Genomic DNA, 12,916 nt, shown 5'->3' with positions numbered 1-12,916 from the left:
ACCAGCCTCTCTGCACCAAGGCAGTTTTAATTTGGCATTCCTTTTCGGCCTTTAGTTTTCCTGTAACACTCTCAAAAGCTGTAGTCGTGATGGGCCTAGCAGCTCAGCAAAGGAAAAGGAGATAAAGGCTTGTGTAGTTTGCAAAGTAGATTAACATATGGTGGGCTGCAATTATGCCCAAAACTTCCCTATCATTGCTTGGAGGCCTCTCTCCTAGGTCCCACCCCCACTGTCAGAAGCATCATAAATGTCACTTACTGGGAATTACAAATGGGTAGAGTGCCTTTTTGCTCAAGTCCTGCTTTTGGTCTTTTCATGGGCATCTGGTTGGCCACTATGAGATCAGGGTGTTAGATTAGATGGGTCATTGGCCTGATCTAGCAAAGCTCTTCTTATGTCCTTCTCATGGTGATCATTTTTATTTGTCTTTGGTGGAGGGAAAAGGGATAGCAGACAGAAAAAGCCTGGCACTGCACTCCTTCATTATTGTTGCCACCCCAAGCAGTGTGGAATTTTAGGAGTCCAGACACTTACCCGGGGTCTGTGTTTCCTTTGGAAAGGAGACTGTAGTGTCTTTATGATATATGGTTTATTTACACATCTATACAACCTGAGTCTAGATGGAGGAAAATCCCAGCATTACAGAGAGTCCCTTACTTCTCCCACAGGTGCAGCAGGCTTGGATATAAAGGCAGAAATCCTCCATTCCCCCCTCTCTCTTTGTTACAGCCTGCTACCATCAGCCCACATCATATTCTGCCCCTTCTTCCTCCTTGCCGCTGTTAACCTAGTGAAACCATTTCCCTCCATCCTATGTCATCCAAACAGGAAATCCTAAACTCTTCTTGTCTCTGCCCATTAACACACAGCTTCAGGAGGGGCCCCACACCAGCAGGAGCCTTTGTTCCGCCAATGATCCTCACTTAGCTAGTTCTGCCAAGCTGGCCTGGCTCGCTAGCATAAGCTGAATCCAGGGGTTTCTGTGTTCAGCACGGTTTAGTCCAACCTTGATTAATTCTAACTTTTACTAAAGTCAAGAGTTATGAGTGACTTACGCCCACATGCTCTGGCACCCAGAACCTATAACAGTATTAAATCGAATGCTCAGAGAACCGTGTCATGAGTTTCCATTCCAAGAATTTGGCATTAATATTGAAGAAGTGCAGTGCATCTTGTGAGTGAGCAGAAGGGATCCTTGATCATCCCATATGGTCACACACACTAACAACATTTTGAAAATAAATATCAGTCCAGAGAATATGCTTACTTTGAAAGGCAAAATAGGGTTTGGTGTTTTACTAGGGACAGGTGTCCCCTCCAAAAAAGAAAAAGGGGGAAAGAGGCTTTCCCTAGTAAATAGAGGCTTTGTTTTTGTTTAAAATATGGACCACTTACAAGTATTGAACAATATACAATGTAACCTGAAATAGTTAAACATATCACAAAAACATAATCGGAAAAATGAAGCAGCAGAAGTCTGTGAGAACATAGAGGTGTCAAATTCAACCTTAAGGCAAAAGGGTATGTTTCCAAGAGGCACCAAAAGCAAATAATTCATGGTGCCTTGTGAGGTTCAGAGGGAAGGAATGCAGAATAAATGAATTCAAAGTGCATTTAAACACACACACCCAAAATCTCCTGGGAACTGTAGTCTGTTAGAGGTGCTTGGAATTGTAGCTTTTTAAGTAGAAAACTACAGTTCCCAGGTTTTTTGTAGGGGAGTGCTTTAAATGTAAAATGTGTCCATAGCCTGAGTTGGAAGTACAAATTTCACATCTGTGCATCTGTAGATGCTTGGATGTCCAGATGTTTTGCAGAAGCATCGGCAAGGCTATCGATTCCTTTAAAACAGGAACTGCTGTCCTGCAGTTCTTGTTCAGAAGATGCTTTGTCAAGACGGCTTGGATCCCAATGACATTTATTGGAATTATAATTGACTTCATGATTTGTTTCTCCTACAGCTTGCTGGCCAAGTGAGTTTGATTGGTTGGCTCGGAGAGGGGGAAAAAAGTGTTGCCCTGGAGTTTCCAATATGAAGGATGATTGATTGAGAAGCTATTTGAGCAGACACTGTTCAGATGACAAGAACACTTGATTTACTCGCAGTCGCTAGCTGTAACTGGGAGCTGAGTACATGCTCAAAGGCTTAAAGTGACAACTGCAATAGAATAACCCTCATGTTTTAGCCCAAAATATCTCTCGGCTATGAACTTCACAGCTGTCTTATTGTCCTACTCTGTACAATAATTTAAGAAGAATAAGAGATTGCTCTCTGATTACTAATGGTGCCTGAGGCCCAGATCTCAACAGAGGTACACAACACCTTTTGAAAGCAATGTAAGGATGTAGAAAAAAATGTTTTTCAGTGCCAGCCAAGCTAATTCACAGTTCCTGGACCTATGAGCTGATGAGAAAATAGCTAACAATGGCTAAACACCTATGTAGTTTGTGATGCCTACAGAAATCTATATTTTAGGGGCAAATGCATACAGAATTTGTACAGAATGTGTATATTAGGGAAGAGTGTGCATAAAATTGCATAGAACTTAAATGCAATTTAGGCAGAATGGGGTTAATAAATAAACTGTGGTGAATGGAATGGAAAGGTATTTATTTTTGAATGCATATGAAACTGACACAGAAGAGAAATAAACTGATATATTCCATCCCTAAGTTTATGCAATCGTTCTTTCTTTTCCTTCTTTCCAAAGCACTTGTAGACCCAGCTGACCTAAGCAACTTGGTTGCTAACTGAATGAAATATCTGTCTCTACAAATCTGAAGGGTACAAACCTCCTGGCAGTACCCAGTCATTCTTACACAGAGCTCATTTGGACATCGCTGAACATTCATTCTGCAGCTGTCCTTGAACCACCTCTGTGAACGCAAACACAAGGAAATGGTGCCACTCGCCTTTTCCTCGACTGAAACACCAAGCGGTGGTTGCTTTTGCAGAACCACAGTGGTTTCAAGAATGCCGAAAAGTATATTTGCACCAATTCTTGTCGTCACCACTTTAAGGGCAGAATGAGGGTTTTAATCTGTGTTAGCTAAACCCTGGTTTAGTTCTTGTTCTCATTTACTTTGGAATAAAATGTGATGGCACAGGTGGGGTTCTGCAACAAAATAGTGCAGCATGGAATGCTTCTGTTGAGGGTTCCATTCCATTTCCTGCCCCACCCCTTAATTCTCTTCTCCAACACGCAGTTACTATCCCCTGACAACATAGTGATGGTAGGCAGGGGGATGGGGGAATCAGATGAGCGACTGTTAGGGAATCTTACGATAAAGGGCAGAGTGATGCTACTTTTGTTACTGCTATTGTTATTACTAATGTTATATACATAAGCAATGACTCTTAACAGCCTGAAGATTGGAAACAGGGGGAGGGATAAGTCGCTTTTCTGCACAAAGGCATCCGACACAATCTACAAAGTTTGAAGCCAGACACAAAATTGGTCACATTTCTATTATCTGCTCTGCATTTAGCAAAAGTCGGTGGGAGACTGTTTTCCAGCCTAATTGCCAGGGAGTGAGGCATCCATTGAGGTGACTTGCATTGGGAAGGGAGCAATAACCCTCTCTGTGTGCTGTGAGTTTCATGATGATCACCTCCTCCTGCCAATTAGGCTTGAAAATATTTCAAGTGCTTTTCCCCCAAGCCTAATTGCTGCTGTGGAGTGTGTGAGAGGGTATGAATCTCCCTCCCTCCCTCCCTCCCCTTCTCTCTCTTTCTGTATGTGCATTAGAGAGAGCGATTGAAAAAGTTGGTGTGCGTTGCATTGGGCTGACTGTCACATGCACCCCAGAAGATTAATCCTGAGGGAATGAGGTCCTCGGGCTAAAAGGGCGTTTCCTGTCCCTGATTCCTGGCAATGCTGGGCCAGATGGACCAATGGTGTGATTCTGCATAAGCTAACTTTCAATATTCCAGGCAGGGTTGCCATTATACATTTACATTCGTGAAAAGCTTTCTGCCAGAAGAAAGTAACATAAAATAAAGGGTTCTAGGTAGTCCTCTGCTAGTTCTCTACTTGTAGGGAGTTGTGTGGCTTCCTTCCTTCCTTCCTTCCTTCCTTCCTTCCTTCCTTCCTTCCTTCCTTCCTTCCTTCCTTCCTCCCTTCCGAAATGATAATCCCCACTTGCCATCCAAAGTCATCAATGCATTCTACCATCTCTGGATTGCATGGCGAGGCCCCAGGCCCTGCAATTCCCTTAGATAATAAACACACAAATGTTTAGGAGGTTAGTGGGATGAAATAGGCCAGAACTTTATTGGTTACAGATGTGAGTGGTTTGGCTTAGGCATTGGGTGAATCAGGACTATATCCTGACTCCTGCCCATCTGCAGGGAGTCTCATAAGGGTAAATCACTGGTAGGGGTAGCCCTATGGTATACATCAAATCAGGGCACCCCCATGGTCCCCTATGGGGTCATGGCATGGCCCTAGCCCATGCCCAGGCTTTGGACAGGATCCACACCCCCAGATCCCTTTAACGGGATACTCTTAACGAGGAGGGGCAGGCGGAGGCAACAACCTCCCCTCCCATAAACAAGACTTACCCATCAACCCCAGGCTACAAGGTAGGCGAAATCCAAATGACTGGTGCCAATTTGCCAAGTGGGAAAATTCCTACTGGACTGCCAGTTGATTTGTGTGGGGTCTTCCCAATAAAGTGAACCTTGAAAGCACACTCCCCACCCAAGCAAGAGCTGGCTTCTTGCAGTCATTTATCTAGGCAGCCTTCTCCATCAAGGAGGTCTTGTTCCAATGCACATTAGCAGCGGCTGGCTGGAAATGTTTAATGCCCATTTCCTGGCTGTGTGCCAATCAGGACAAAAAACTTAGAAGGGAGGAAGAAAGAGCAGCAAGGAGAGAGGAGGTAACCATTTGGCTTCATTTCAGGATTTTAAATGTTGGCTCTGGTGCCAACCTTCCATTGCTGGTGTGTGTGTGTGTGTGTGTTTGGGGTGTGTGTCTTAATTTCAGATTCATGGCTAGATTTCATCACCAATAGGGGAGACGCTGTGAAAGCAAATGCAGATATGATTGCCTCCTTTTGTTTGCTTTTCTTCTGAGGGAAATGAACTATCTTTAGCTGCTCTGAAGTTTGAAATAACAAAAGGCTTCCCCTCCCCTGTAACACAGAGGAAACAGCTGGCAAGGGACCCCTCTCCCAATTTCTTGATACCTTGATATCTGGAGCCATCCTAGCAAACTAATGCTGATGCGAATAGATAGGAAGCCCCAGAAAAATCCCCGGATATTGAAGTGCTTCTGAGTAGAGCAGAATGATGGAGAAATATTTACTGAACAGAAAAACACAAAGACGCTACCTTTGGCCACAATAAGTTACGGTCAAAACTCCCAAAGTGGCCCAAACTGTAAGGAATTACCAAGTGCCCAGAGAATGAGTCTTGAAAGGGGAAGTTGGTTTTGCAAAGGAAGAAAACATCTGGGAAAATTGGGAGCAGATTTCAGCACAGAGCTAATGCCCACCCCCCAGACTGCTAATGCCCTCTCATGATGCATTTGACACCATGGCTATAAACAATTAGAGACAAAGCACCGTGATGATCCAATGTGTATTCTCCTCCACCCACACTTTGAGTAAATGCTCGTTGATCCATTTGATTCTTTCCCCACTTCACTGCCTTCTCCCCAAGAGCATACATTGCCTCTCCCTTAAGCCTCCTTTGGGACATGAACCAATCAGATGGAGAGACAACACAGTTCATTGGCAGAGCAAAAACTTTGCAAACAGAAGGTCTCAGGTTCAGTGCCTGACACTTCCAGCTTAAGAAAAGAAGGTCCAGTTCCCGGATAAGGAGAGCAGGCACAATTCTGCTCAGCTGAATACTTCCCTGGAGAGGGACCAGAGCTCAGTGGCAGAGAAGATATTTTGTGTGTTGAAGGTGCCCATTCCATTACTGGCATCCCCTGTTAAAATGATCAGATTGGTTGGAGCATGGGGCTGATAACAACAAGGTTATCCCAAGTATGGGATAACTTCATATTCCTGCATTGCAGGGGCTGGGACTACTAGATGATGCTCAAGGTCCCTTCCAGCTCTGTGATTCTATGACTTCTATGTGACAGACTTCTTCTTGAATTCCTGGAGAGTGGCTGCCGGTCAGAGTACACAACACTGGGCTTGGCGGACAAATATTCTGAGCTGGTCTGAGGCAGCTTCCCGTGTGTGATTTCTTACAAGCTTTCAAGAGGTTTGTTGTTGTTATTGTTTAGTCGTTTAGTCATGTCCAACTCTTCGTGACCCCATGGACCAGAGCACGCCAGGCACTTCTGTCTTCCACTGCCTCCTGCAGTTTAGTCATAGTTATGCTGGTAGCTTCAAGAACAGTATCCAACCATCTAGTCCTCTGTCATCCCCTTCTCCTTGTGCCCTCCATCCAGGGTCTTTTCCAGGGAGTCTTCTCTTCTCATGAGGTGGCCAAAGTACTGGAGCCTCAGCTTCAGGATCTGTCCTTCCAGTGAGCACTCAGGGCTGATTTTCTTCATAATTGATAGGTTTGATCTTCTTGCAGTCCATGGGACACTCAGGAGTCTCCTCCAGCACCATAATTCAAAAGCATCAATTCTTTGGTGATCAGCCTTCTTTATGGTCCAGCTCTCACTTCCATACATCACTACTGGGAAAGCAGTGTCATACATCAAGAGGTAAGCAGTGTCAAAAGACATTGTGCAGCCCAGCTGAGGCACCCCCAAATTTCCCTAGTAATAAACTGATTAATATTTCAGTCGAACCCTCTAGTATGGTAAATACAACCTGAGCAGTTTCCCTCCAAAGCCAGCTTCTCCTCACAGCAGTGATAGACAGCCTGGGCTGTCAAGATGGCGTTTCATTCTTTTAAGATGGGAGCTTGCAATGTCAAGCAGGCCAAGCCAGGTTCATCACAATGCTTAAAACATTTCCAAACTGCTTCTGGTGTTTGCATATACATGCTGATATGGCTGGTTTGAGTTATACTCAGGATTCCTATCATGGCAGACAGTAATGAACTGCAGGCTTTGATACAGGGAAAGCGTCCTTATCCCCTTTTCAGGTTAATTAAGCAGCTTCTGGCTTCTCTTCTAGCTCAGTCTCTATAGATGCATTTGGAACACAATGTTTATTGATGGATCAATTAGGAGAGAAGCTTCTCCAAGCGTTAGTTAACAAAAAAAATTGAGGGGGGAGAGAGAGGATTTCACAGTAATGTTAGAAATAATTTCCTACTTTCCAGAACAGAGGGATATGTCCTTATTTTAGCTTCCTTCCTAGTTATCCCTGTGTGATTTAGAGATTGCCCCATCACCTCTCATCCCGCTTTGCCTTCCATACTCACTTTGGCTTCGGAGCACATGAGCCTAATTATTCTTTCCCCCAAAGGTGAGACTCATAATATTCTGCTCTTGAACATGAGCACATGCAAGCCAACCGGTCTGGAAGCTCTCTTAATTTTGCCAGCCACAAAGCTTCAATCTACCCACTTCAAACAGATCCAGAAATAAAAGGAGGTGAAATTAGAAAGCAATGATTCCCCACACTCCAATATATGCTCTGAATTTCACTCTCTAATTGTACAGTTTTGGGTTAAACCACAGAGCCTAGGACTTGCCTATCAGAAGGTCAACGGTTCGAATCCCCGTGACGGGGTGAGCTCCCGTTGCTCGGTCCCTGCTCCTGCCAACCTAGCAGTTCAAAAGCACGTCAAAAGTGCAAGTAGATAAATAGGTACTGCTCTGGCAGGAAGGTAAACGGCATTTCCGTGCACTGCTCTGGTTCACCAGAAGCAGCTTAGTCATGCTGGCCACATGACCTGGAAGCTGTATGCTGGCTCCCTCGGCCAATAAAGTGAGATGAGCGCAGCCACGACTCGACCTAATGGTCAGGGGTCCCTTTACCTTTACCTAATCACTCTTTTAAAGAAACAAATGTCACAGTATTCTTCTTTGTTCTCACCGTATCTTATCATTATTCAGAAAAAATATTAATTCTTATTAAAAAAATTAAAAACAATTTAACCCCCCCCTGAATCAAAATATACACAATGATAAGAATATATTATGGGGAAGGTTTCAATAGTAGAGTATTTGCTTTGCATTTAGGAAGACTCAGATTCTATCCCCAACATCTTCAGATAGGATTGGGAGAGAAATCCTAAACAGCTGCTGCCAGTCAGTGTAGGTAATGCTAAGCAGTATAAGGCAGCTTCCTATGTTCCTAATACAAAATCAGATACAGTTCTGATATACTGTAAAACTGACAGTAGAGATAGCTAGGATCAATCCTCTGGGAAGGCTTGTCTGAATTAAAACTTCAATACGCATTGAAACTCCAGTGAGCCATTTTTTGACTGTAATCTTCTGCCTGAACAATTAGTAATTTGAAGTAAGTATAACTTGAGTTTGTGGATCATAAACTTTGGATTAGCACTGTCCAATGTGTCTTCGAAGGCAAGGGATGAGAAGGGGAATGCCAGTTTAGGGATTACTCAGTGAAAATATAAACACAGACATGTGCTTGGAATATTGAAAATGGTACCAGAAATTCGCACCTAACTTTGCTGAAGCTGCAATGGGCCAAGTATTATATTTCTGAATATTCGCTTGTGGCAAAATGCTGCATTTTTGACTATGGCATGTGAATGAATTGGTTCAGGGAAGGTGGAAAGAACAGGAAAGGGGGATTGATTCCATCTGGCATACTCTGATGGAATGATCAACACAGTGTGGCACTGAATACCTCTCTATGTTTTATATTTTGCAGCCTAGCAAGCCACCTTATGCTGGATCAGGTCACTGAATCTGAACATAGGTGTATGTTGCTCAGAATTATCTACAATGATTGGCCGCAATGTTCCTACTTGGAGATGCTGGGAATTGAACCCAGAACCCTTTTCATGCAATGCCCATGGCTAAGGCAAGTTATAAATAAGACATACTAACAAGAAAGCACCTGTTCTTTGTACTGATAAACTCCTGTGGAAGTGGTAAACAACAAGGTTAATTGATTAGACATCGACTATGTGATTTGACAAAACTCAAATGACTAAGTGATGTCACGGTCTGCCACTTTTCTTGTTTCTTCTGACCGCGAAGCCATTGAGCTGGTCTCTGAAGAGGACTGGAGGTTGTTTTCCAAGCAGCAATGTGGCTTGTTGGAAGGTAGCAAATAAAGTTCTTAATGTTATCGCCAGTGTTTACATAGCCATTTTGTGGCACGGCCATTCCAAGGAGAGCAGCCTGCCAGCTTTACAGTTGTACCTTGGGTTACAGATGCTTCAGGTTACAGAATCTGTTAACCAAAATAGTACCTCAGGTTAAGAACTTTGCTTCAGGATGAGAACAGAAATTGTGCAGCAGCGGGAGGCCCCATTAGCTAAAGTGGTACCTCAGGTTAAGAACAGTTTCAGGTTAAGAATGGACCTTCAGAATGAATTAAGTTCTTAACCCGAGGTACCACTGTAAATGAAAAGAGTCAATAATACTTGCAACACCCCAAATGAAGAGATAAGACTCAAGTCTTTGGGGGATTAAAAATGAGCAACAACTTTTCTAGGGTTCTCTTTCCACTCCCTGCCCTCCAGTGTTGGGTGTCCAGTGTGAGGCATATTTGTCCTTCTTTCTCAGCATTTTTGGGGTGTGCTTCAGGGCCTAGGCCTGCTATTCCTCCTACCCGTGGTCCCACATTTATGTGCTGAGGGAAGTTTAGGGTTGTATTCATTGTAACACAAAGGAGATTGCTTGACAGAACCCTTTCCCCTCTTCCTCCCACCACAAACTATTCAGAGGGTTATCTTGACCCTTTGGAGCAGATTTGGGAATGGTGTAGGGGTAGAAGAGTGTGGGGAGAGACCCTTTGTGTTAGTGCAATGATTTAGTTGAGTAGAGCTCTTACTCTCATCAACCCATGGCTAGCCCAAAACATTTTTTTAAAAATAATTATTATTATAATTTAATTTACAACATAATATAAACCCCCACCCGCCCAATACACAATCCACCCTCATTAAATGTGAACATAACATACTGTGAGCATAACACATACAACAATACAAACAACGAAGTTTTTATTTCATTTTTCATTTCTTTTATTTCGTTGTTAGCCCAAAACATTTTGGTACCAGAGGCAGAGCAGTCAGCTGTGCCATTTTCCCTTCTAAACCAAGGTGCCCAGGGCTAGTAACATCTGGAACAACAAAAGTCCTACATGCAGAAAAGCCTCCTCCCTAGCAGTAGAAAATACAATAATAACAAATCAAACTAATGATTTGTTGCCTTCTTATGACAACCATAATCCACTGCCTGAGGTGGCTGTTTCACTGTCTAATGGTAGGGCTAGCCTTATTAAAACTCCATGAATCTTGTTGGGTTTGTATGGATGAGTTGATGGACCTCAAGGTAAGGCCCTGCTCCTATTCCTTCTAGCCTCATGGCACTGAAAGTTCAGTTCTGAGGAAACCTCCCTTTCCCTGAAAAGATGTCACACAGTGCTCACCAAATGTTGATTTCTGTTTTCTTCCCCTGAACCAGCAAAGAATCTTTAGCCCTTCCAAGGTTGCTGAACTGCAACAACCATCATCCCTGGCCACTTGCCATACTTCCTAAGGTTAATAGGACTTGGACTACCTCAGGAGAACTAAAGATTCCCCACACCTGATGCCGATTCACCCTGCCACCGCCGCCACACACATGAGGTAAAATATTTCCATGCAGTCCCAGTAACAGACAACTACTTGAATCCACACACTGTTTCCATACAAACCAAAGGGAGGTGCATCTCTGATTTTATAGACTCTGCATGTGGCTGTACTTCAAGTCGCTCTTCATTCTGTCATCCTCCTGAGGTGTTGGGTGCAAAACTGCTCCCCTTCAACGCCCAACCTGAGGGTTCCCTGGCAAAGCAGAGCCATAAAAATGAATGCCAAGATTCTGTTTCCAGCGCCCCTTTGATTCTGCCCAGATTGTGGCATGATGACAACCGTTCCGTATTAAAGGCATTAAGAGTCACAAAGACCTCACGCTGACCTCTTAAATCCAGATAATAACAAAGGAACATCAAGGTCCTTGCCCTTTGAAACTCATGTAATGCCAGCAGATGAAGCGGCAAATCATCTCAAGAGACTGTATTGAAGCCTAAATATCTGAGATTGATTCAGCTGAGCTCTGGCAGATGTGCCAAGGCCTTGGGCTGGGGAGCTGCATGTGCTTTTGTGCACCCGGGTGACACATGGATCAAAGCTATTGTTTTGTTTTTTTAAAACCATCATTTCCCAACAGCTGTCCATGTTTTTCTTTAAAAATTACACTGCACAAGGGCAAGTCACATGACACTTCTCCTACAGGACAGCCACAGGGAAAATAGGAGCTTGGCCTGACTTCTACTGCCAGTGACCCATGCCTGGCTGATCTGAGCATGTGCTGTGGCAACATGTAGTAGTTTTGGTGCACTCCAGTTTAGGCATGTGGCAGAAGCAGCTGGAAATCAGCACGGAATATATATTTCTCTTGCAATCCTGGACGCCATGCTTTGAAATGATTGTGTGGCTCACCCTGCATGTGTGTGTGCATACACACACACACACACACACACACACACATCCTATCGTTCAGCCCGGACACTGAGGTCCACTGCTGAGAGCCTTCTGGTGGTTCCCTCACTATGAGAAGTGAAGTTACAGGGGACCAGATAGTGGGCCTTCTCTGTAGTGGCACCCGCCCTGTAGAACGCCCTCCCACCAGATGTCAAGGTAATAAACAACTATCTGACTTTTAGAAGACATCTGAAGGCAGCCCTGTTTAGGGAAGTTTTTAATGTTTGATGTTTTATCGCTTTATTATTATTATTATTATTATTCGGCTGGGAGTCACCCAGAGTGGCTGGGGAAACCCAGCCAGATGGATGGGGTATAAATAATAAACTATGATGATGATGATGATGATGATGCTATACTAGGGATGAACCTACCTAATTTTCCTTTTCTGAAATAATACACAAACAGAAACACAGCTATCCTTTGAAATGTACATTTCTCATTTTGAAAATCCATTCATTGCAATTTTCAGACTAATCATTATCCCACTACCCCTCCCTAGACTCCCAGCCTTGTTCCCTTGGGGGTTCGTCATCTGGTTCCTCCCACCACTCCTCTGCATCCTACCAGTCCATGTCATCATGCCATCGGCAGGCTCTTCTTACGAACATTATGATGCCTGTCTGAAACCAAGAGGAGTCACTGCCAGTCAGTGTAGATGATACTAAGCTAGCTGAAGCAACGGTCTGACTCAGTATGAGGCAGTTCCCTACCTTCCTGTGGAGCTAAGCAAGCAGAGAGTTCCAGTGGCCACAAGAGTGGTGAGTTTTGAGAATTTCCATTCCACCTTAAGGAGCAGACGTGTGGAACTGTTGCGTGTCACATCTCTGTTTACATTCCAGCACAGCTTGCTGGGAACTTCCGTTGTGTGTATTCCTTTTGTTTTTCCCTGTCTCTCTGAGAAAACGAAGAGAGAGAGACAACTTGTTTCTTTGTCCTGATTTATGATTAATAAATCTGTAGTTGTAGTATGCGTCTACAAGCCTCACGCCTATTCTTTGTGTGCTGTTTGATCTGCCGATAGTGTGCCCTGGCTTTGAAGCCCAGGTCGCTGATTTATGCGGCCCTCTGCATGCCAGCTTACTTCCCAAATGAATATCTCCATGAGCTTTTGGGTCAGATTGGGACTGTATTGTGGAGGAGTGTGGAGGGCAAGGATGAGGATGCCGTTGGACTACAACTCCCATCATCTCTAATCATTGACCATGTTGGCTAGGGCTGAAGGGAATGGGGAACCAACAATATCTGGAGGGGCATAGGCTCCTCATCGCTAGTGTAAGGTGCAATCTGTCCCCCTATGGAGTGGGGGCTGGATTA

The 12,916-nt window shown here is 44.1% G+C and overlaps 1 long non-coding RNA gene across 1 annotated transcript; it reads left to right on the top strand.

Moving 5' to 3' along the window:
* The first annotated feature begins 2,678 nt into the window (after positions 1-2,678).
* LOC310827554 lies at positions 2,679-12,643 on the top strand. The gene is made up of 3 exons (XR_014556402.1): positions 2,679-2,984; positions 10,539-10,702; positions 12,102-12,643. It is a non-coding gene; the product is annotated as an uncharacterized lncRNA (long non-coding RNA).
* The last annotated feature ends 273 nt before the right edge of the window (positions 12,644-12,916 follow it).

The sequence above is a fragment of the Podarcis gaigeae genome (genome assembly GCF_964106915.1).
Source record: "Podarcis gaigeae genome assembly, chromosome: 11".
In the NCBI taxonomy this organism is placed as follows: Eukaryota; Metazoa; Chordata; class Lepidosauria; order Squamata; family Lacertidae; genus Podarcis; species Podarcis gaigeae.
Note: the sequence above shows the minus strand (reverse complement) of the source record. Positions and strands in the feature narration are given on the sequence as shown.